General features: G+C 53.6%; 1 long non-coding RNA gene across 1 annotated transcript in view; it reads left to right on the top strand.

The window, feature by feature from the left end:
- LOC142482959 (uncharacterized) overlaps positions 1-22050 on the top strand; it is a 44635-nt gene that overhangs the window by 901 nt on the left and 21684 nt on the right. The gene's annotated exons all lie outside the window — the stretch shown is intronic.

Genomic DNA, 22050 nt, shown 5'->3' with positions numbered 1-22050 from the left:
GCTGTAAGAGTTGAAGGGCCCAAGCAAAGCCCCCACCTCTATACACACTAACACTGCAGGGGCATCAGAGTGTCTCATTGTCATGGCAACGGGGGGTGTCACGTGATGTAATTTGTTTAATAAATTATTTTTTAAGGTGTCCCGGTTTTTCATTTTCGAAATCTGGTCACCCTATGTATTTATGCTGCATTCAGTGTTGTAATGTGCTGTAATTGGGTTACATGGCGTACATAGTGTATGTACCGCATTCAGGGTAAGTGCTGTATGTGGATTATAAAGTGTATATATGCTGCATTCAGGGTTATAAGGTCGTTTATAGAGTATATACTGCATTCACGGTTACGTGCGGCATGTGGAGTATAAGGTGTATATATGCTGCATTCAGTGTTATAATGTGCTTTAAGTGGGTTACATGGCGGGTATAGCGGATATACTGCAGTCAAGGTTACGCGCCGTATTGGATTATAACGGGTATATATGCTACAGTCAGTGTTATAATGTGCGGTATTTGGGTTACAGGGGTGTATACGGTACCGCAGTGGTGGTGGCGTGCTGTATTTGGATTATATGGTATACACTGCGATCACGGTTACATGCTGGGTTCTGAATATAATGTTTATAGACCACATGCGGGGTTACATGACGGGTCTGGATTATATGGTGTATATGCTGCATGCTTGGCTTCGGGCCATTGCGTGGAGCATATGGTGTGTGTATATACTGCCTTTGGGGGTCATGTGCTGTATTGGTCCAGCGTTACATGCTACATTCAGGACGACGTGGGGTATACGGTGCGTTATGCTGCAGGCAGAGGTATAACGCGTGTAGGGGTTAATTTCACTTCCTGTTCAGCGCAGGCCATGGTAGGGCATGGGTAATCCCTCTTCCTGTTCAGCACTTGGCTCCCTCTATCGTATGGGTAATCCCATTTCCTGTTTAATATACGGCCCTGCGGTTGTATGGGTAGTCCCATTTCCTGTTTAATATACGGCCCTGCTTTTGTATGGGTAACCCCACTTCCTGTTCAGCACATGGCCCTGCTATGGATGGGTAACCCCCCACTCACTGTTCAGCACAGGGCCGCATGCCCCTGGTTTGGTGTGTGTGATCCCACTTCCTGTTCAGCGCATGGCCTGGGATGGTGCGGGTAATCCCACTTCCTGACTGGGCACGATCAGGAAAATATGCTGGTATAGCAAATATGCATGCGGGAAGGGGGTAAAGGGGCGGTTGCAAATAGCAGGCCTAACGCAGCGTGGCGCGATTATCAAAGTCTGGCAGGGGAATTGGGTCTCGACGTATTGGGAGTCGGGACCTTGCTATCATTTGTCCTAAACTTAAGGGCAAGGGGTTTAGCGGGAGGATCCATAGGGAAAAAAGTGACAGGAGTCTCCTTCTTTTTGCAGCTAGAAGGCAAGGGGGACCTAACGAAGGCGTTTATCATCAAAAGGGTCCTAGCGGGGTTAACAAAGGGGACGGCGACAAATGACAGCAGAAGGCCAGTGACACCAGCGATATTAGAAGGTTTAATGCAGGCCACAGACAGAGTGTGCCTATCGGGGTTCGAGGCGAAACTTTTCCGGCTGACGTTTGCATTGGCTTTCTTCGCAGCACTGCGAGCCGGGGAGTTGGTGTGCGCGTCGCGCAAGGGCGAGGGAGGGATGCAGTTTGAGGACATAGTCTTAGGGGAAGGGTGGGTCAAACTACACGTGAAAAGGTCAAAAACAGACCAGCGGGGAAGGGGAGCGTGGATATCTTTGCTAGGGCTACCAGGGACCAAATTTTGCCCAGTGAGCACGCTCAGGGAATACTTGGCATGCAGGCCAGACGGTCAGGGTCCCCTGCTCCTTCACGCGGACGGGGTACCGTTATCTAGATTCCAGTACCTGCGGGTTTACCGCATGTGCCTAAGACACCAGGGCCTCGAAGAGGCACAATACGGGACACATTCGTTCCGGATTGGGGCGGCAACGGAGGCATCACGCGCGGGGCTGTCAGTAGCTGCGATACAAAAGATAGGGCGATGGAAGTCTAACAGATACCGGTCCTATATCAGGCCCGCATTATCTGGTATTTAGCGTGCTTGGATAAACCCCCTCATCCTCTTTATACCTTCACAGACGCCGCACCCACTTGGATAATCGGAGACTCGCTTATACACTGGGCAGAGAAGCGGGCTGTCAAACGCCCATGCGGGGCTAACCTCGGGTTGCGAACGGAGGAGGCAAATGTGGTATGGGGGGGAGGTTGGGGGCTGCGGTGGGCTCAGTTGCTCCCGCGGCTAATGGTGATGGGCAGGGATAGGAGGGCGCCGCAGATCTTGCTCCTCCACGTCGGGGGCAACGACCTGGCCGCTCGACGCTACTTAAAGCTGGTTAATTCAATAAAACACGACCTGGCCCTCATACTCACCAGTTGGCCAGAAGTACAGATCGTTTGGTCGGACATATTGTGCAGGAGAGTGTGGAGGGGCGCGAGGGCACCGGGCGCCATCGACCGAGCGCGGGTCAAACTGAACAAGATGGTGGGGAAGTTTGTGACGCAGTGTGGGGGATGGCAGATCACCCATCCCGAGTTCGACAACAAGTCAACTGGCCTGTTCCGGGTCGACGGCACACACTTATCCGAGATAGGGGCGGACTTGTTCAATAACGAATTGCAGGAGGGGTTTGAGAGTGTCCTTGCGGGGTTGGCGGCACGGTCTAATTTAAGGAGGTTTAAATAGAGCCGTGAGTGGCGGCAGTTCGGGGGTAAGTGCTTGTCCTTGCCAGATGGGCTCGGGGCGGGCGTCGCCCGGGGGTAGGAGCGATTGGGCGGGGTCAAGCTAACGTGACACCCGGGAACCCACTCGCGACAACGGCCGGCTCTTTAGGGGTCGGCCGGGTACGGGGGCAGCAGGCCAAGGCCTGGCTGACCCTCTGACCCCACTCTGGCTTGGACTAGCGCTTACTCCAGTATTATGATTGTTAATAAACAAAGCCGCGGCCTTTTATACCTCCAAACTGAGTCTGCCATTACTTGTCTGTTATATGTGGGTACCGGTTCCAAGTGGGAGGGGGTCCCTCGCAGCCTCCCTGGTCAAGCAATCTATCCAGCCAATTAGGCGAGGGAAGCCCATGACCAGGGGGCAAGCCCCCCTCCCCCTCACCTCGCTGGGATCTCTGGGCCGCCGTCACGGCCCCCCCTGGGGGGGGGGAGGGGACAGGCCTAGGGCAGTACAAAAGAGGCAGCCGGGAGCTGAATCTTCCATTCTGCTCCCGGTCTGCTGCGAAGTTCCCACCCACCCACCCCATTAGCAAGACAGTCGGGGGCAGACGCTTGCCCCCGGCCACTCCGTGGAGTATTTACAATTCCCTTGGTGATAAGGTGTCTGCACTACCTGTAAGCTGTAACATGTACCATCATATTTTACAGGGCAGTGTCCGAAGACCTCCCGAGAAACAAAGGACTGAAGTTCCTTCAGGAGGCTCCAGTTGGTCATTTTACCACTGTCGCGGCGGCAGTTCGGGGGTAAGTGCTTGTCCTTGCCAGATGGGCTCGGGGCGGGCGTCGCCCGGGGGTAGGAGCGATTGGGCGGGGTCAAGCTAACGTGACACCCGGGAACCCACTCGCAACAACGGCCGGCTCTTTAGGGGTCGGCCGGGTACGGGGGCAGAAGGCCAAGGCCTGGCTGACCCTCTGACCCCACTCTGGCTTGGACTAGCGCTTACTCCAGTATTATGATTGTTAATAAACAAAGCCGCGGCCTTTTATACCTCCAAACTGAGTCTGTCATTACTCGTCTGTTATATGTGGGTACCGGTTCCAAGTGGGAGGGGGTCCCTCGCAGCCTCCCTGGTCATGCAGGAGACAGAAAGGTAGATAGAGACACAGACATAGAGCTACCAGAGAAGGTGTTACATGGGTGAGTGCTGAGTTATTACTGTGACTCTCTGATGCTAACATGACATTAGGTTCTGGGCTCTGCGTCCCACACATGATGAACACCATGACTGTATAAAACTGAGGGGTACATATATATGTATATATATATAGCAACTGTAAATATTACTGTATGTTCATTTGCATGTCTTAGACAGGTCTGCAACCCTGTCTTTCCCCATTATCACCCAGCATACAGCGCTTCCACTGCAGCAAGGGATTCTGGGAAATGACATGCAAATGAGCACTCAGTGCCACCTTTTGTCTCAAGCTCGTATTACACAAGCCAATCCTCAAGCCAATGCATGCCGTTTTAAACACAGCTTTTAGACAGAGGCTGGGATGAGATGCAAAGCCATTAAACCCACTCACAGACATTTTTTTTTTTTTTACGGTTCACATACTGTATTAACAACCATTTAGTATCATTTTACAGAAAATAATAAACCGAAAACATCACTATACAATCCTTATATTGCCAAGACAAAAACCAACCCAAAGGCACAAAACCATTCTAAAAAGCCAAACAAAACAACACATTCCAAGGCATCATCTGTGCATCTACTACCAAACACACTCAATACAAAAAAATATGATTACTTCCCATTTCTACACACGACTTTTCGTACTTTCCACAGGACATTTAACATTGCATCTAATTACTTCACGTGTCCCAGCAATTTCTCTAACGCCTCACGGATATGATACGTACTACATTGTATTTCTAATTTTCTTACTTCCTCTTTAGACACCTCTGCTTTTGTGAACTGTACTTTCAGCCATTCCGTTTTTGAAACATTAAACCCTAAGTCACCTGCCTCTTTATTTATATTATTTATCACCTCTTTTACATGCCACTCCCTCGCCTTCCTTTCTCTCTCGCTTTCATAACTTACTTTTGTTCTTCCACTAAGGCCTGCCTTTTCTCCTTTTCCCCCTTTACTTTCCCTAATCTCTCCCCCTTCACCCCCACTCTGTTGGCCTGCCTTTCCATCACTTTCATTCCCACTTACTCCACTTACACTTCCCTGTATTTTAGTTCCCTCCACGCTTATCTGGCTTTGTGAGGACGAGCTATTGCTCTCACTTCTCTCCTTCTCCCTCACCTCTCCCCTAGCCTCTTTTATTTTAACCCACTGTACATGCTCCTTTTTAAATTCTTCATACTGCTCTTTTGTCAGCTGTTTTCTTTGGTACATCAGTTTTTCTAATCTTTCTATTATCTGTTCCTCACTACTCCCCCCATGCTGCTTCCGAAAAATACCAACCCAAAATAGAACATCTCCCACTGCATCTTCAAAATGTTCCATCTTCTCTTTTAGGGTTACTTTCCCTGATACTTTTACAACTTTACCCTCTACACCTTCCTCTCTAGGCTCCCCTTTACTCTGGCTATCCTTATCTTCCTTTGTTTCTATCCCTTGCAGATTTTTACGCTTTTGAGCTTTTTCCCTCCTATTTCCATTTCCTCCTCCAAGACATCTTGGGGACCTTCCCTCCCCCTCTGTGCATCTTGAAACTCCATACTTTCCGCCCAGCTAGGTTCCACCACACTCAATGACCGTATTTCCCCCCTCCCCCCCCGCATCTTTCTGATGCACTGCTCCCGTCTCCTCCCCTCCCCCCACCTCCAGTTTCTGGGCCAAGGAGTCCAGGAAGAGATCTTCCTCTTTTTTCTCCACGATATCACTTATAGAACCCGCCAAACCCTCTATTGGGCCACTTGCTAGCATTTCTTCTCTTCTTAAATCCTCCTCATACATTGCTGTTATAGCCGGATCAAGCCCTCCCTGTTGGGAACTCTCCATCTCACAAATTCCCAGACCCTCAACTGTCTCTTCCCCTTCGTCTAGCACAATGTCCCCTTTTGCTGCCTGGGCATATGTCCTTTTTGTGCACTGCCGTGCCAAGTGTCCTTCCTCTCCGCAAAGATGGCATCTCTTAGGGACTCCACAGTTGGCTGCAGTATGTCCCTCTTCCCCGCAATTACGGCACACAATTCCCGTTTTCGTGCAACCCTCCTTTGTAGGTCCAAAAGTGTGGCAATGCCTGCAATATAGAGGCTGTCCCGAGTAAAACAAAAATCCTCTGTCTCCTCTGATATTGAACATGGCCGGTGGGTGTGTCACTCCTCCCGCACATGATGGATCCCGTCTGAACCGTACCCAGAAACGTCTCTTCCCGTTGAACATGCCATACGGATTTTTTAGTTCTTCACCTCCTCTAATCATTTCCCAATACCGGTTCAAAAAAGTCACAATCTCCTCTTTCCTTGCATACGGAGTGTACATGTGAAGTACAAGTGGTCTCTCCTCCAGCATAAAACTTGGGATTACCTTTACATGCAAATGAACATACAGTAATATTTACAGTTGCTTTATGCTTTACTGTGGAGGGTTTTTGTCACTTTTTTACCCACCATAACCTTAATAGTAGTGGTGATTACCTAGTCTAGTCTCAAACCTGCTTTGCCATTAAGACCAACCCCACACTGATGAGACCCATTAAGGTCGAAACAGCTGTGTAGCTGAGCCTGTGTCCCCTTGGCCTTGAGTCATCGTCCCTTCGGGGACTAAAGACTCCTGCTGCTTTTGGGGGGGCACGCCATCTCGAGCTAAGAGGAGTGATCCTGAGTGAGCGGTTCTGAGCGAGCGGATGCGGAAGTGAGGGGCCGGCACCTTTGCCCTGGGACATCGCCTTTACTGGCTAAAGTCCCTTGCTGCTTTTGGGGTGCCGCACCTGAGCTTGGGAGAGCAGAGATGACATCGCAAGCTGGAATGCGCAATTCCATTCGGTTCCTGATCGAGGAGACCGAGAGAAGTCGAGTGAACCTGCTGTGGATAGTGGAGAAGGTGCTGAAGCAATTGATCGGTCTGGACACTGAGAGGATCTTCTGCCTTCAGGATTTCCCTGCACAGGGGATTTATGACCTGACCTGTCATCAAGAAGCGGATGTTTGGTGCACTTTTGAAAAGTGCAAGGAGAAGTCTGGTGACCCGATATTACACGGCATCAAGGTAATACCAAGTTTTATGCTGGAGGAGAGACCACTTGTAATTCACATGTACAATCCGTATGCAAGGAAAGAGGAGATTGTGACTTTTTTGAAACGGTATTGTGAAATGATCAGAGGAGGTGAAGAACTTAAAAACCCATATGGCATGTACAACGGGAAGAGACGTTTCTGGGTACGGTTCAGACGGGATCCATCATGTGTGGGAGGAGTTACACACCCACCGGCCATGTTCAATATCAGAGGAGACAGAGGATTTTTGTTTTACTCGGGACAGCCTCTATATTGCAGGCATTGCCACACTTATGGACATACAAAGGAGGGAGGGTTGCAGGAAAACGGGAATTGTGTGCCGTAATTGTGGGGAAGAGGGACATACTGCAGCCAACTGTGGAGTCCCTAAGAGATGCCATCTTTGCGGAGAGGAAGGACACTTGGCACGGCAGTGCACAAAAAGGACATATGCCCAGGCAGCAAAAGGGGGCATTGTGCTAGAAGAAGAGGAAGAGACAGTTGAGGGTCTGGGAATTTGTGAGATGGAGAGTTCCCAAGAGGGAGGGCTTGATCCGGCTATAACAGCAATGTATGAGGAGGATTTAAGAAGAGAAGAAATGCTAGCAAGTGGCCCAATAGAGGGGGAGGTGGAAGTGGAAATAATGGACACGAGCGGACCCAAGAAAGGGGCGCAAAAACGAAGTTTACAAAGTGACAATGATGTTTGTACAGTTGATGGGGAGGGGAAGAGTGAGCTACGGCAAGATAAGGTGACGAAGTCAAAGTTTTGTGCGCTGGATTTGTCCAGTATTGACGGGAGTGGGGAAGAGGAACAGACCGTAAGTAAAGGAAAAGAGGAAAATAAGAAGTTAGATAGGGAAGCGCAAGAAACTGAGGAGAAGGCAGGCCCTGGTGGTGCGAGTGGAAAAGGTAAAGAGGGAAAGAGTAAGTGTAAAGGGTTTGTTGTTAGTGGAAGCAAAAACGAGTCTTCGCAAGGGATAGAAACAAAGGATGATAAGGATTGCCAGAGTAAAGTGGAGCCTAGAGAGAAGGGTGTAGAGGGTAAAGTTAAAAAAGTATCAGGGAAGGTAACCCTAAAAGAGAAAATGGAACAATTTGAGAACGCAGTGGGAGATGTTCTGTTTTGGGTGGGTATTTTTCGGAAGCAGCATGGGGGGAGTAGTGATGAACAGATAATAGAAAGATTGGAAAAAATGATGTACCAAAGAAAACATCTGACAAAAGAGCAATATGAAGAATTAAAAAAGGAGCATGTACAATGGGTTAAAATAAAAGAGGCTAGGGGAGAGGTGAGGGAGAAAGAGAGTAGCGAGAGCAACAGCTCGTCCTCACAAAAAAGTCAGATAAGCGTGGAGGGAACTAAAATACAGAGAAGTGTAAGTGGAGTGAGTGGGAACGAAAGTGAAGAAAAGGCAGGCAAAAAAGGGATTGTACAGGCAAAAGAGGCAAATTCTGCGGGAGATAGTAAGGGGAGGAGCACCCAGGGAAAGGATGAAGTAGGGCTTACAAAGGAAGAGGTTTTGCACAATCAACTTGCGAGGGGATTTGGGCGGAGATATTGGGATGTGAAAGAGGCAAGGGACGGGTATGAAAAAAGTGTGATGTCTGGATTCCAGTTAGAGGAAAGTAAGAGAGGTTTGGAACGTATGGAGAAAGAATTAAAACAGATGATCGCATCACTTGAGAATAGAGAAAGGGTTTTTGTTTTTAAATGGAAGAATCTTGAAGTATATGGTTCTTATCTTTGTATGATGTTTTGGTTATAGGGTTTTTTCGTAAAGTTATGGTTTTTTTTTCCCTTCTGAAAAGTTTATCTTTGTGTTTGTATATATCTGAAGGATGAAGGAAGAAAATGTAAATATATTATGTTTTGGTGTCTTTCTAATGTTGGGTGACTGTTGTCACTATGGTGTGTTTTTTTGGTTTCCAAAAAAGTCTGTAAACTTAAAAAAGTTGTTGAATAAAAAAGTTAAAAAAAACAAGGTTGAAACATGTCTGTGAGTGGGTTTAATGGCTTTGCATCTCATCCCAGCCTCTGTCTAAAAGCTGTGTTTAAAACAGTGTGCATTGGCTTGAGGATTGGCTTGTGTAATACGAGCTTGAGACAAAAGGTGGCACTGAGTGCTCATTTGCATGTCATTTCCCAGAATCCCTTGCTGCAGTGGAAGCGCTGTATGCTGGGTGACAATGGGGAAAGACAGGGTTGCAGACCTGTCTAAGACATGCAAATGAACATACAGTAATATTTACAGTTGCTTTATGCTTTACTGTGGAGGGTTTTTGTCACTTTTTTACCCACCATAACCTTAATAGTGTGTCTATCTATCTATCTATCTATCTATCTACTATATATTTGTGAAAGTGTTCTGTGGCCGTTTCTGTATGTGTCTCCCTGTGTCCCCTGTGTCCCTAGCGGCAATCCCATTGGCTCCCTTGGCCCGCCCCCGCACACCTCTCATTGGCCGGACACACACATACACTCACACAGAGATACACGGAGACACACGGAGACACACACAGGCAGGACACGGAGACACACACAGGCAGGACACTGAGACACACACAAAGATAAACACACACTGAGACACATACAGATACACACACACACACTGAGATACACACATACTGAGACACACACAGATACACACACACACACACTGAGATACACACACACTGAGACACACACAGATACACACACACACACACTGAGATACACAGACAGGACACAGATAGACAGACAGGACACAGATAGACAGACAGGACACATACACATATACAGACAGGACACACACACAAACACACACACACACACCACCCCCCCCCCCTCTGTCCGTCCCACCCCCATCACGTGCGCCGCCCGGCTCCAGACGGAGGGGAAGCGCGGCCCTCCTACCCCAGCCGCTTCCTTACCTCCCCGGCGCTACCTCCCCCTCAGGTAAGTAACTGCGCGTCCCGCCTCAGCTTATGGCGCCAGTAACTCTCCCATTTCAGGCGCGCAGCCTCGCGCCTCAGGCCCACACAGGCCCACACAGGGTGCTTCCTGCCGCCGGCTGCACGCCTCACTCAGCCGGACGGCACATCGGGGGACAAGTGGGCGCCGGCGGGGGGGAGCGCGAGTCACGGGGAACGGGGGGGGGGGGGGGGGCGAGTCATGGGGAACGGGGGGGGGGGCGAATCATGGGGAACGGGGGGGGGGGGCGAGTCATGGGGAATGGGGGGGGGGCGAGCCGCGTGTCACGGGGGAACGGGTGGGGGGGGCGAGCCGCGAGTCACGGGGAACGGGGGGGGGGGGCTTTGTGTTTTTCAATCAGATCGCCCAACAAATGTAACCCCCCTTCCTTGGGCTAATGTGAACTAATAGTAATAGCATGTTTATTAGGCCAAGGGGGTGATGTAGCGAGGCAAATTGTTGCAAGGTCTTTGCGCCCAACTTTGGTGCCGGGATTTGAAGGGTGACAACAGGAGGAGTTAGGGAAGAGTTCCCCCGTGGTATACACGGCTGTAGCAGACGTTTTTTGTGTGTGCATTATGAGGGACGTAATGACACCTGCCTTAACTGTCCAAGCAGTGTGTCGACCCCCCCCCCCTTTCTCCCCCCCCCCTCCCCTTTCTCCCCCCCTCCCCTTTCTCCCCCCCCTCCCCTTTCTCCCCCCCTCCCCTTTCTCCCCCCCCTCCCCTTTCTCCCCCCCCCCTCCCCTTTCTCCCCCCCTCCCCTTTCTCCCCCCCCCTCCCCTTTCTCCCCCCCGCTCCCCTTTCTCCCCCCTCCCGCTCCCCTTTCTCCCCCCTCCCCTTTCTCCCCCCTCCTGCTCCCCTTTCTCCCCCCTCCCCTTTCTCCCCCCTCCCGCTCCCCTTTCTCCCCCCTCCCGCTCCCCTTTCTCCCCCCTCCCCTTTCTCCCCCCTCCCGCTCCCCTTTCTCCCCCCTCCTGCTCCCCTTTCCCCCCCCCACTCCCCTTTCCACCCCCCCTCCGCTCCCCTTCCCCCCCCCCTCCGCTCCCCTTTCCCCCCCCCTCTGCTCCCCTTTCCATCACCCCCTCCGCTCCCCTTTCCCCCCCCGCTCCCCTTTCCCCCCCCTCCTCCGCTCCCCTTTCCGCCCCCTCCGCTCCCCTTTCCCCCCCCCCTCAGCTCCCCTTTCCCCCCCCCCCTCCGCTCCCCTTTCCCCCCCCTCCGCTCCCCTTTCCCCCCCTTCCTCTGCTCCCCTTTCCCCCCCCTCAGCTCCCCTTAGCCCCCCCCCTGAATATTGCTACTATACTCAGAGCTGAAATGCAAACAGGCTAACTGAAGGAATTAACCTTTCCACTGCCTGTTCTAACAGGACTGACAGAGGAAAGGCCCAGAAATAGATGCCGAAGGCCTGGCTATATATATGTAGAAAAGCACTTTATGCCCCATGTTAGAGTGTAGCCTTTTCCCCATACAGTAAGGCCGAGTTCAGCGTGGCTGCTGCTGCGGCAGCGTGCGTCCACGCGCACCTCCCCCGCGTGCTCCTGCAGCCTGGCGATCTGTGTTCAGGCTGCAGGAGTCGGGTCGCGGCATTTGGGGGCTTGGCGGGGGGAATGTGTCACGGAGCTGGTTCGCTGAACCAGCTCACGTGATGCGACTGCAGCCCCAAATATCATTTCTGGTTACAGCGGCGTCAACGCTGCACTTTACCGCCCGTGGAGTTTTCAGTTTGAACACTCCCACCAAACAATCTGAAATTGCGACGGACGTGCGCACGCACGCGTCGCGTAGCAGCCACCCTGAACACGGCCTTAGAAAGGCAGCCAGTAATGTAATGTGTGTTTTAGCATTTCTTTGCATGCAGGCACAGTAATTCACTTAGCTGCGTTGTCTGCAGAGAAATGCTGGGTCGTGACAAAGGGCTGGGAGCAGCTAAGTGCCGGGACAAATGGTGAGCGGGGAAGGGCTGATTATCAGGTCCGGGGACGGACTCCCAGCGCGGTAGAGTCTATACACATAATATATAAAGCTTGGCCCCCTGCAGAAGCAATCCCTCCAGCCAATTAGGCGAGGGAAGCCCATGACCAGGGGGCAAGCCCCCTCCCCCCTCACCTCCCTGGGATCTCTGGGCCGCCGTCGCGGCCCCCCCTGGGGGGGGGGGGGGGCAGGCCTAGGTCAGTACAAAAGAGGCAGCCGGGAGCTGAATCTTCCATTCTGCTCCCGGTCTGCTGAGAAGTTTAGTGTCCTCTCCTCTCCTCCAGGTGAGTTTGTAGTCTCCCTTTGGGCCCGATCGCAGCATCCCCCCCCTCCGCCTCCGCTATGGCTGTCCAGGGGATAGTTGCGAGGCGGCCGGGGAGTGCTGCCACGGGGGATCCCCCTACCGCGCGGCTCTCCCTCCCTCAGCCTCCGTGGCTGGCCTGCTCGGCGGGCGGGGAGGGGGGGGCCTCCGGCGAAGGGGGGGATCCGCCTGCCGGACCAAGGGATAGCTAGTGGGGATCCCCCTTACCGCGTGGCTCTCCCTCCATCAGCCTTGGTAGCTGGCGGGCGGGGAGGGGGGGCCTCCGGGGAACGGGGGGATCCCCTTGCCGGTACCAGGGAATAGCCAGGGGGGTTTCCCTTGCCACGTGGCTCGCCCTCCATCAGCCTCTGCGGCTGGGGAGGGGGGGGGGGCCCAGAGGGAGGCACAACAACCCCCCACGTTTTTTTGCCACGACGGTTCCCCCAACAGAATGGCCGTGGGTATCCCCCAACCCCCCCCCCCCCCCCCCGGGGTTGGAGCACGGGACACTCAGTGGGGTTACATGGCAGTGGTATAATGTGCTGTAATTGATTTCTTTCAACATTGGATAAAGTTATGATCAATGCTAGAATGGCCGTGGGTATCGCTGCATACCGCATTCGTAGTGATAGCGGGCTGTATGTGGGGAATAAAGTGTATACACCTCAGTGTGGTTATAATGCGTTGTATTCGGGGTATGGTTATAATGCGTTGTATTCGGGGTATAAGGCATACGAGCTGCATTCGAGGTACAATTGGCTGTAATTGGGTTACATGGCGTATATTGTATTTGGATTATAGGGGGTGTATATATACCGCATCCGAAGTTACAATGGGCTGTAATGGGGTGACATGGTGTATATAGTGTGTATACTGCACTCGTAGTTACGTTCTGTTGTACGCTAGGGTGTGTATAGGTGCTGCATTCGCCGTTACAATGTACTGTAACTGGGTTACATAGCGTATATAGTGTATATACTGCATTCACGGTTACGTGCTGCATGTGGAGTATAAGGTGTATATATGCTGCATTCAGTGTTGTAATGTGCTGTAATTGGGTTACATGGCGTGCATAGTGTATATACCGCAGTCAGGGTTAAGTGCGGTATGTGGATTATAAGGTGTACATTTGCTGCATGCAGGGTTATAAGGTGTCGTAATTGGGGTACATGGCGTATATAGAGTATATACTGCATTCACGGTTACGTGCTGCATGTGGAGTATAAGGTGTATTTATAGAGTGACCATTCGTCCCGGTTTTGCCGGCACAGTCCCGTTTTTTTCTGTGCTGTCCCGGTTGACAGTCCGTCCCGGAAATGTCCCGGGTTTTGCCCCTGGTGACTGGTACCGTGCGCGAGTCGGCGGCGGTGCGCGGAGGCGGCGGCGTGAGGAGGAGGCGGCGGCCGTATTTTTTTTTTCCCCAATAGCAGGATGCCGGGGGCGGGGCTTTAGAGTAGAAGCAGGGGATTGGTTGGAGGTCAGGATTTGCCGGGGGCGGGGCTTAGTATTGGGGACGGATGGTGTGTGTGTGTGTGTGTGTGTGTGTGTGTGTGTTCACCAGAAGGAAGGCTCACAGCTGGCAACTGAAACTGCCGGCAGACTGGAAAAAAGCCTCACTACTTCTGGCTCCCTACAGTGGCATTACAGGTAAGCACCATGTCGCCTGTGTGTGTGTGTGTCTGCCCCCTTCCCAGTCTGTGTGTGTGTGTGTGTCTGCCCCCCTCCCAGTCTGTGTGTGTGTGTCTGCCCCCCTCCCAGTCTGTGTGTGTGTGTATGACTGCCCCCCTCCCAGTCTGTGTGTGTGTGACTGCCTGCCTCCCAGTCTGTGTGTGTATGACTGCCCCCCTCCCAGTCTGTGTGTGTGACTGCCCCCCTCCCAGTCTGTGTGTGTGTGACTGCCCCCCTCCCAGTCTGTGTGTGTGACTGCCTCCCCTCCCAGTCTGTGTGTGTATGACTGCCCCCCTCCCAGTCTGTGTGTGTGTGTGTGTGTGTGACTGCCCCACCTCCCAGTGTGTGTGTGACTGCCCGCCTCCCAGTCTGTGTGTGTGACTGCCTCCCCTCCCAGTCTGTGTGTGTGTGTGACTGCCCCCCTCCCAGTCTGTGTGTGTGTGTATGACTGCCCCCCTCCCAGTCTGTGTGTGTGACTGCCCCCCTCCCAGTCTGTGTATGTGACTGCCCCCCTCCCAGTCTGTGTGTGTGACTGCCTCCCCTCCCAGTCTGTGTGTGTGTGTGTGTGTGTGTGTGTGACTGCCCCACCTCCCAGTGTGTGTGTGACTGCCCCCCTCCCAGTCTGTGTGTGTGACTGCCTCCCCTCCCAGTCTGTGTGTGTGTGTGACTGCCCCCCTCCCAGTCTGTGTGTGTGACTGCCTCCCCTCCCAGTCTGTGTGTGTGTGACTGCCCCCCTCCCAGTCTGTGTGTGTGACTGCCTCCCCTCCCAGTCTGTGTGTGTATGACTGCCCCCCTCCCAGTCTGTGTGTGTGTGACTGCCCCACCTCCCAGTGTGTGTGTGACTGCCTCCCCTCCCAGTGTGTGTGTGACTGCCCGCTCCCAGTCTGTGTGTGTGACTGCCTCCCCTCACTACTTCTGGCTCCCTACAGTGGCATTACAGGTAAGCACCATGTCGCCTGTGTGTGTGTGTGTGTCTGCCCCCTTCCCAGTCTGTGTGTGTGTGTGTCTGCCCCCCTCCCAGTCTGTGTGTGTGTGTCTGCCCCCCTCCCAGTCTGTGTGTGTGTGTATGACTGCCCCCCTCCCAGTCTGTGTGTGTGTGACTGCCTGCCTCCCAGTCTGTGTGTGTATGACTGCCCCCCTCCCAGTCTGTGTGTGTGACTGCCCCCCTCCCAGTCTGTGTGTGTGTGACTGCCCCTCTCCCAGTCTGTGTGTGTGTGTATGACTGCCCCCCTCCCAGTGTGTGTGTGACTGCCCCCCTCCCAGTCTGTGTGTGTGACTGCCCCCCCACCCAGTGTGGGTGTGTGACTGCCCCCCCACCCAGTGTGGGTGTGTGTGTGACTGCCCCACCTCCCAGTGTGTGTGTGACTGCCCCCCCTCCCAGTGTGTGTGACTGCCCCCTCCCAGTGTGTGTGTGACTGCCCCCCTCCCAGTGTGTGTGACTGCCCCCCTCCCTGTGTGTGTGTGACTGCCCCCCCTCCCAGTTTGTGTGTGTATGACTGCCCCCCTCCCAGTCTGTGTGTGTGTGTGTGACTGCCCCACCTCCCAGTGTGTGTGTGACTGCCTCCCCTCCCAGTGTGTGTGTCACTGCCTCCCCTCCCAGTGTGTGTGTGACTGCCCCCTCCCAGTGTGTGTGTGACTGCCCCCCCCAGTGTGTGTGTGACTGCTCCCCTCCCAGTCGGTGTGTGACTGCCCCCCCCCCAGAGTGTGTGTGACTGCCTCCCCTCCCAGTGTGTGTGTGTGTGTGACTGCCCCCCCCCAGTGTGTGTGTGACTGCCTCCCCTCCCAGTGTGTGTGTGACTGCCCCCCCAGTGTGTGTGTGACTGCCCCTCCCAGTGTGTGTGTGTGTGTGTGTGTGTGTGTGTGTGTGTGTGTGTGTGTGTGTGTGTGTGTGTGTGTGTGTGTGTGTGTGTGTGTGTGACTGCCCCCCTCCCAGTGTGTGTGACTGCCCCCCCTCCCAGTGTGTGTATGACTGCCCCCCTCCCAGTGTGTGTGTGACTGCCCCCCTCCCAGTGTGTGTGACTGCCTCCCCTCCCAGTGTGTGTGTGACTGCCCCCCTCCCAGTCTGTGTGTGTGTGACTGCCCCCCCTCCCAGTGTGTGTGTGACTGCCCCCCTCCCAGTGTGTGTGTGACTACCCCCCTCCCAGTCTGTGTGTATGTGTGACTGCCCCCTCCCAGTCTGTGTGTCTGTGTGTGTGTCTGTCTGCCCCCTGCCACTGTGTGATGCCCCTCTCCCAGTGTGTGTCTGCCCCCTCCAAGTCTGTGTGTGTGTGTGTCTGTCCCCCTCCCATTCTGTGTGTGTGTGTGTGTGTGTCTGCCCCCCCAGTGTGTGTGTGACTGCCCCCTCCCAGTGTGTGTGTGTGTGTGTGTGTGTGTGTGTGTGTGTGTGTGTGTGTGTGTGTGTGTGACTTCCCCCCCTCCCAGTGTGTGTGACTGCCCCCCCTCCCAGTGTGTGTGTGACTGCCCCCCTCCCAGTGTGTGTGTGACTACCCCCCTCCTAGTCTGTGTGTATGTGTGACTGCCCCCCCTCCCAGTCTGTGTGTCTGTGTGTGTGTCTGTCTGCCCCCTGCCACTGTGTGATGCCCCTCTCCCAGTGTGTGTAAGTGCCCCCTCCAAGTCTGTGTGTGTCTGTGTGTGTCTGCCCCCCTCCCATTCTCTGTGTGTGTGTGTCTGTCTGCCCCCTGCCACTGTGTGATGCCCCTCTCCCAGTGTGTGTCTGCCCCCTCCAAGTCTGTGTGTGTGTGTGTCTGCCCCCCTCCCATTCTGTGTTTGTGTGTGTCTGCCCCCCCAGTGTGTGTGTGACTGCCCCCTCCCAGTGTGTGTGTGTGTGTGTGTGTGTGTGTGACTGCCCCCCCTCCCAGTGTGTGTGACTGCCCCCCCTCCCAGTGTGTGTGTGACTGCCCCCCTCCCAGTCTGTGTGTGTGTGACTGCCCCCCCTCCCAGTGTGTGTGTGACTGCCCCCCTCCCAGTGTGTGTGTGACTACCCCCCTCCCAGTCTGTGTGTATGTGTGACTGCCCCCTCCCAGTCTGTGTGTATCAGCGAGTCGGCGGCGGTGCGCGGAGGCGGCAGCGTGAGGAGGATGCGGCGGCCGTGAGTATTTATTTTTTTCCCCAATAGCAAGATGCCGGGGGCGGGGCTTTAGAGTAGAAGCAGGGGATTGGTTGGAGGTCAGGATTTGCCGGGGGCGGGGCTTAGTATCAGGGACGGATGGTGTGTGTGTGTGTGTGTGTGTGTGTGTGTGTGTGTGTGTGTGTCGCGCAAACACCAGAAGGAAGGCTCACAGCAGGTAAGCACCATGTCGCCTGTGTGTGTGTGTCTGCCCCCTTCCCTGTGTGTGTGTGTGTGTGTGTGTGTGTGTGTGACTGCCCCCTCCCAGTCTGTGTGTGTGTGTGTGTGTGTGACTGCCCCCTCCCAGTTTGTGTGTGTATGACTGCCCCCTTCCCTGTGTGTGTGTGTGTGTGTGTGTGTGTGTGTGACTGCCCCCTTCCCAGTCTGTGTGTGTGTGACTGCCCCCTCCCAGTTTGTGTGTGTATGACTGCCCCCTTCCCAGTCTGTGTGTGTGTGTGTGTGTGACTGCCCCCTCCCAGTCTGTGTGTGTGTGTCTGCCCCCTTCCCAGTCTGTGTGTGTGTGACTGCCCCCTCCCAGTTTGTGTGTGTATGACTGCCCCCCTCCCAGTCTGTGTGTGTGTGTGACTGCCCCCCCTCCCAGTGTGTGTGACTGCCCCCCCTCCCAGTGTGTGTGTGACTGCCCCCCCTCCCAGTGTGTGTGTGACTGCCCCCTCCCAGTGTGTGTGTGACTGCCCCCCCTCCCAGTGTGTGTGACTGCCCCCCTCCCAGTCTGTGTGTGTGACTGCCCCCCCTCCCAGTGTGTGTGACTGCCCCCCCTCCCAGTGTGTGTGTGACTGCCCCCCTCCCAGTGTGTGTGACTGCCTCCCCTCCCAGTGTGTGTGTGACTGCCCCCCCACCCAGTGTGGGTGTGTGACTGCCCCCCACCCAGTGTGGGTGTGTGACTGCCCCCCTCCCAGTGTGTGTGTGACTGCCCCCGCACCCAGTGTGTGTGTGTGTGTGTGACTGCCCCCTCCCAGTCTGTGTGTGTGTGACTGCCCCTCCCTTCCAGTGTGTGTGTGACTGCCCCTCCCTCCCAGTGTGTGTGTGACTACCCCCCTCCCAGTCTATGTGTGTGTGACTGCCCCCACTCCCAGTCTGTTTGTGTGTGTGACTGCCCTCCCCCTCCCAGTCTGTGTGTGTGTGACTGCCCCTCTCCCAGTCTGTGTGTGTGTGTGTGTGACTGCCCCCTTCCCAGTCTGTGTGTGTGTGACTGCCCCCCCTCCCAGTGTATGTTTGACTGCCCCGCTCCCAGTCTGTTTGTGTGTGTGACTGCCCTGCCCCTCCCAGTCTGTGTGTGTGTGACTGCCCCTCTCCCAGTCTGTGTGTGTGTGACTGCCCCCCTCCCAGTGTATGTTTGACTGCCCCCTCCCAGTCTGTGTGTATGTGTGACTGCCCCCTCCCAGTATGTGTGACTGCCCCCTCCCAGTCTGTGTGTCTGTGTGTGTCTGTCTGCCCCCTGCCACTGTGTGATGCCCCTCTCCCAGTGTGTGTAAGTGCCCCCTCCAGGTCTGTGTGTGTGTGTGACTGCCCCCTCCCATTCTGTGTGTGTGTGTGTCTGCCCCCCTCCCATTCTGTGTTTGTGTGTGACTGCCCCCCCAGTGTGTGTGTGACTGCCCCCTCCCAGTGTCTGTGTGTATCAGTGACAGAATGTATACAGACACCAACCCACTCACCCACGTGTCAGTCAGTCACCCACGTGTCAGTCAGTCACCCACGTGTCAGTCAGTCACCCACCCATATGTCAGGCAGTCAGTCACCCACCCACCCACGTGCCAGGCAGTCTAACGTGTCAGTCAGTCACCCACCCACGTGTCAGTCAGTCACCCACCCACCCACGTGTCAGGCAGTCAGTCACCCACCCACGTGTCAGGCAGTCAACCCGTGTCAGGCAGTCACCCACCCAAGTGTCAGGCAGTCTCCCACCCACCCCCCCAAGTTTCAGGCAGTCTCCCACCCACCCAAGTGTCAGGCAGTCTCCCTCCCACCCACCCAAGTGTCAGGCAGTCAGTCAGTCACCCACCCACGTGTCAGGCAGTCAGTCAACCCAAGTGTCAGGCAGTCACCCACCAAGTGTCAGGCAGTAACCCACCCACCCACCCAAGTGTCAGGCAGTCTCCCACCCACCCACCCAAGTGTCAGGCAGTCTCCCACCCACCCAAGTGTCAGGCAGTCTCCCACCCACCCAAGTGTCAGGCAGTCTCCCACCCACCCACCCAAGTGTCAGGCAGTCTCCCACCCACCCACCCAAGTGTCAGGCAGTCTCCCACCCACCCACCCAAGTGTCAGGCAGTCTCCCACCCACCCACCCAAGTGTCAGGCAGTCTAGCCACCCACCCACCCAAGTGTCAGGCAGTCTCCCACCCACCAGTCTAAGTGTCAGGCAGTCAAAGTGTCAGGCAGTCAACCCAAGTGTCAGACAGTCTCCCACCCACCCAAGTGTCAGGCAGACTCCCATAACCCACCCACCCACCCAAGTGTCAGCAGTCTCCCATAACCCACCCACCCACCCAAGTGTCATCAGTCTCCCATAACCCACCCACCCACCCAAGTGTCATCAGTCTCCCATAAAAGTGTCAGGCAGTCTCCCATAACCCAGCCACCCGTCAGGCAGTCTCCGATACCCTAGAGAAAGTGCAGCGCACCATGATCCAGAGAAGAGGCAGGTCTGGCAAAAATCTATCTTTATTAGAAAGTCATAAAAACAAGGGATGCAACCCCACCCCACTCTGCCACATAACCAGGATGCTGACGCCCACCTGATGATATCAGAGCTACCATATGGCGCCCCCTAGTGACGTCAGACGTCTAGGTCTAAATCCCTGGCAATACAGCATAGAGCTGTCTTGGAGGACTGCAGCCACAGCCACACCTCTCCCCAGACTGAACACTCCCCCATGTGTGGCTGTGGCTGCAGTCCTCCAAGACAGCTCTATGCTGTATTGCCAGGGATTTAGACCTAGACGTCTGACGTCACTAGGGGGCGCCATATGGTAGCTCTGACGTCATCAGGTGGGCGTCAGCATCCTGGTTATGTGTCAGAGCCGGGAGGGGTGAGTATCAGGGGGGGTGGTATATATTTTGACTGTTTTCTTGTGTTTGGCAGCCTTCACCTTGAGATAGGCAGTATTTGACTGCCGAAACGTTGGACTTTATGGCATATTAAACCTCCTTTGAGTAAGACCGTGTGCCTGCTTCTTCTTCTTTGTCCGGCTACAGGAAGGGTCAGGAGACAGGGAGGACAGAGGCAGGAGAACCCCATCTGGCTCCGGCCTTGCCTGTCCCTACGAATACAAACATACAACCCCTCACTGAATAACATAGCCCTAACCCCATGTAATAATCCTGGGTGTAAACAAAATAATGGTTTTATGAATATTGTAATGGTTTAATAGGGACCTAGGAGGTGGCCAGTGGGGCTGTTATGTGTATTTGTGTTTATTGTGGGTAGCGGGGGTGGGTGAACGGGGTATTGGCCCCAAGGATGGGTGTTTAGGCCTACCGGGTGGGGGGGTAGTGGGAGGGGTTAACCCCTTCATTACCTTAGCGGTATTAACCGCTAAGTTAAAGAAGAGGTTAAGTCATCCCCCAACCCCCTGGCAAGGCCTAAACACCCACCCAGGGCCAAATACCACCTTCTCCCACCCCCGCTACCCACAATAAGCCTGGCACGGGTGTATAACCCCTTCATTGCCTTGGCGGTAATGAAGTTGCCTGTAAATGCATTTTTTATGCATCGGATTCATGCCGGGGGTCTCTGGTGCTGATATTAATGGATATCAGCTCTGGGACACATGCATGTTATTTTCATCGCAGCTTCACCCCACCTTCTTGCCAACTTTTGTGGCGGGACAATTTGGAGAAGAAACAGCAATTTTAAAGTGGCGATCAGCCGCAATAAGCTGATCAGGGCTTATAGAATTGAGCGTGTTTGAAAAACTGGCGATCAGTGCCGAAAAGTGGCTTATCACCGCGCGTCTGCCGATTTTATTTATTTATTTATTTTCCGGCACAAAAAAAAACCGGTTATTTTTGCTCTAATCGCCAGCTTCTCTGGGCTTACTGAATCGCTGTAGGCGATTACTGCATGAGGGCCTTAGGGAGGATTTGTTCCTGTAAAGTACACCTAGTTTGGCATAGGATTTGGATGTCAGGGTATCAATGTGCAACCCAAATGTTAAATGGGAGTTGAACTATATGCCCAGATATTTCAAACCAGTAACAGGGGCTAGGATGGTATTAGAGCTGGTTTTTATCTGAAGCTCTGTCATTGGCAGCTTTAGCAATTTAGCTCTGGTCCCAAATACCATTGTTACAGTCTTGTCAGTGTTTAAAATCAGTTTGTTTTGGGAAATCCAGTTTCAAGTCTCAAAAAATCAGATTGAAGTATGTGTTCAAGGTCAGAGAGGCGAGGGCTGCGTGCATATAGGATAAGATCTAAGGCCTCTCACAATAACCCGTTAGGAATATAAATTCCTCATCTATCCGACATAAGTATAAAATATACTCTAACCAAGACCCCTAATACAGAGTTACCCACCTTATACGGGAGCAGCTGCCAGACGAGTATAGTAAATGTATCTTATTTCTTTTGCCACTGGAGGGCAGCGTGGAGTTACAAGGAGTGGCGCCCGTAAGGACGACGTGCCAGTTAGGCGGAAGGAGACGCGCACACACTTTTATGTGAAACGGATATATTTGAGGAGGGATTTTGTAGTCTGAGTGAGAAAATTGATATTTTGTCACAATGGAAAAATGGAAAAATTAACCATTTAAATATGCACAGATTTTATCCCACTTTTGGAAATTAGGGATGTTGCCTAAAAGTTTGAGAATGCACAAAGTGCCACCCCTGGGCTTTAATGAAGCAGCATTTGTGGGATAAAGGGAACAGCATTCTGTATAAAGGTATTTTGGGCTCGATATAAATAATTGAAGCCAAAAACTAATATTAAGGGGCCTATGCAGAGAGCAGCGCGAACGGAAATTTCGGCGTTTTTTAGCGTTATATGGCTATAATAAGGTTGGAAATGGCGAGTTGAGTAAAAAGCGCCATTTTTTTTTTTTTTTAGTAGAACTCGCCGCACGGCTGGCGAGAACCAAAATCTCGCC

Source organism: Ascaphus truei, unplaced genomic scaffold (assembly GCF_040206685.1).
Source record: "Ascaphus truei isolate aAscTru1 unplaced genomic scaffold, aAscTru1.hap1 HAP1_SCAFFOLD_283, whole genome shotgun sequence".
NCBI lineage: Eukaryota > Metazoa > Chordata > Amphibia > Anura > Ascaphidae > Ascaphus > Ascaphus truei.
Note: the sequence above shows the minus strand (reverse complement) of the source record. Positions and strands in the feature narration are given on the sequence as shown.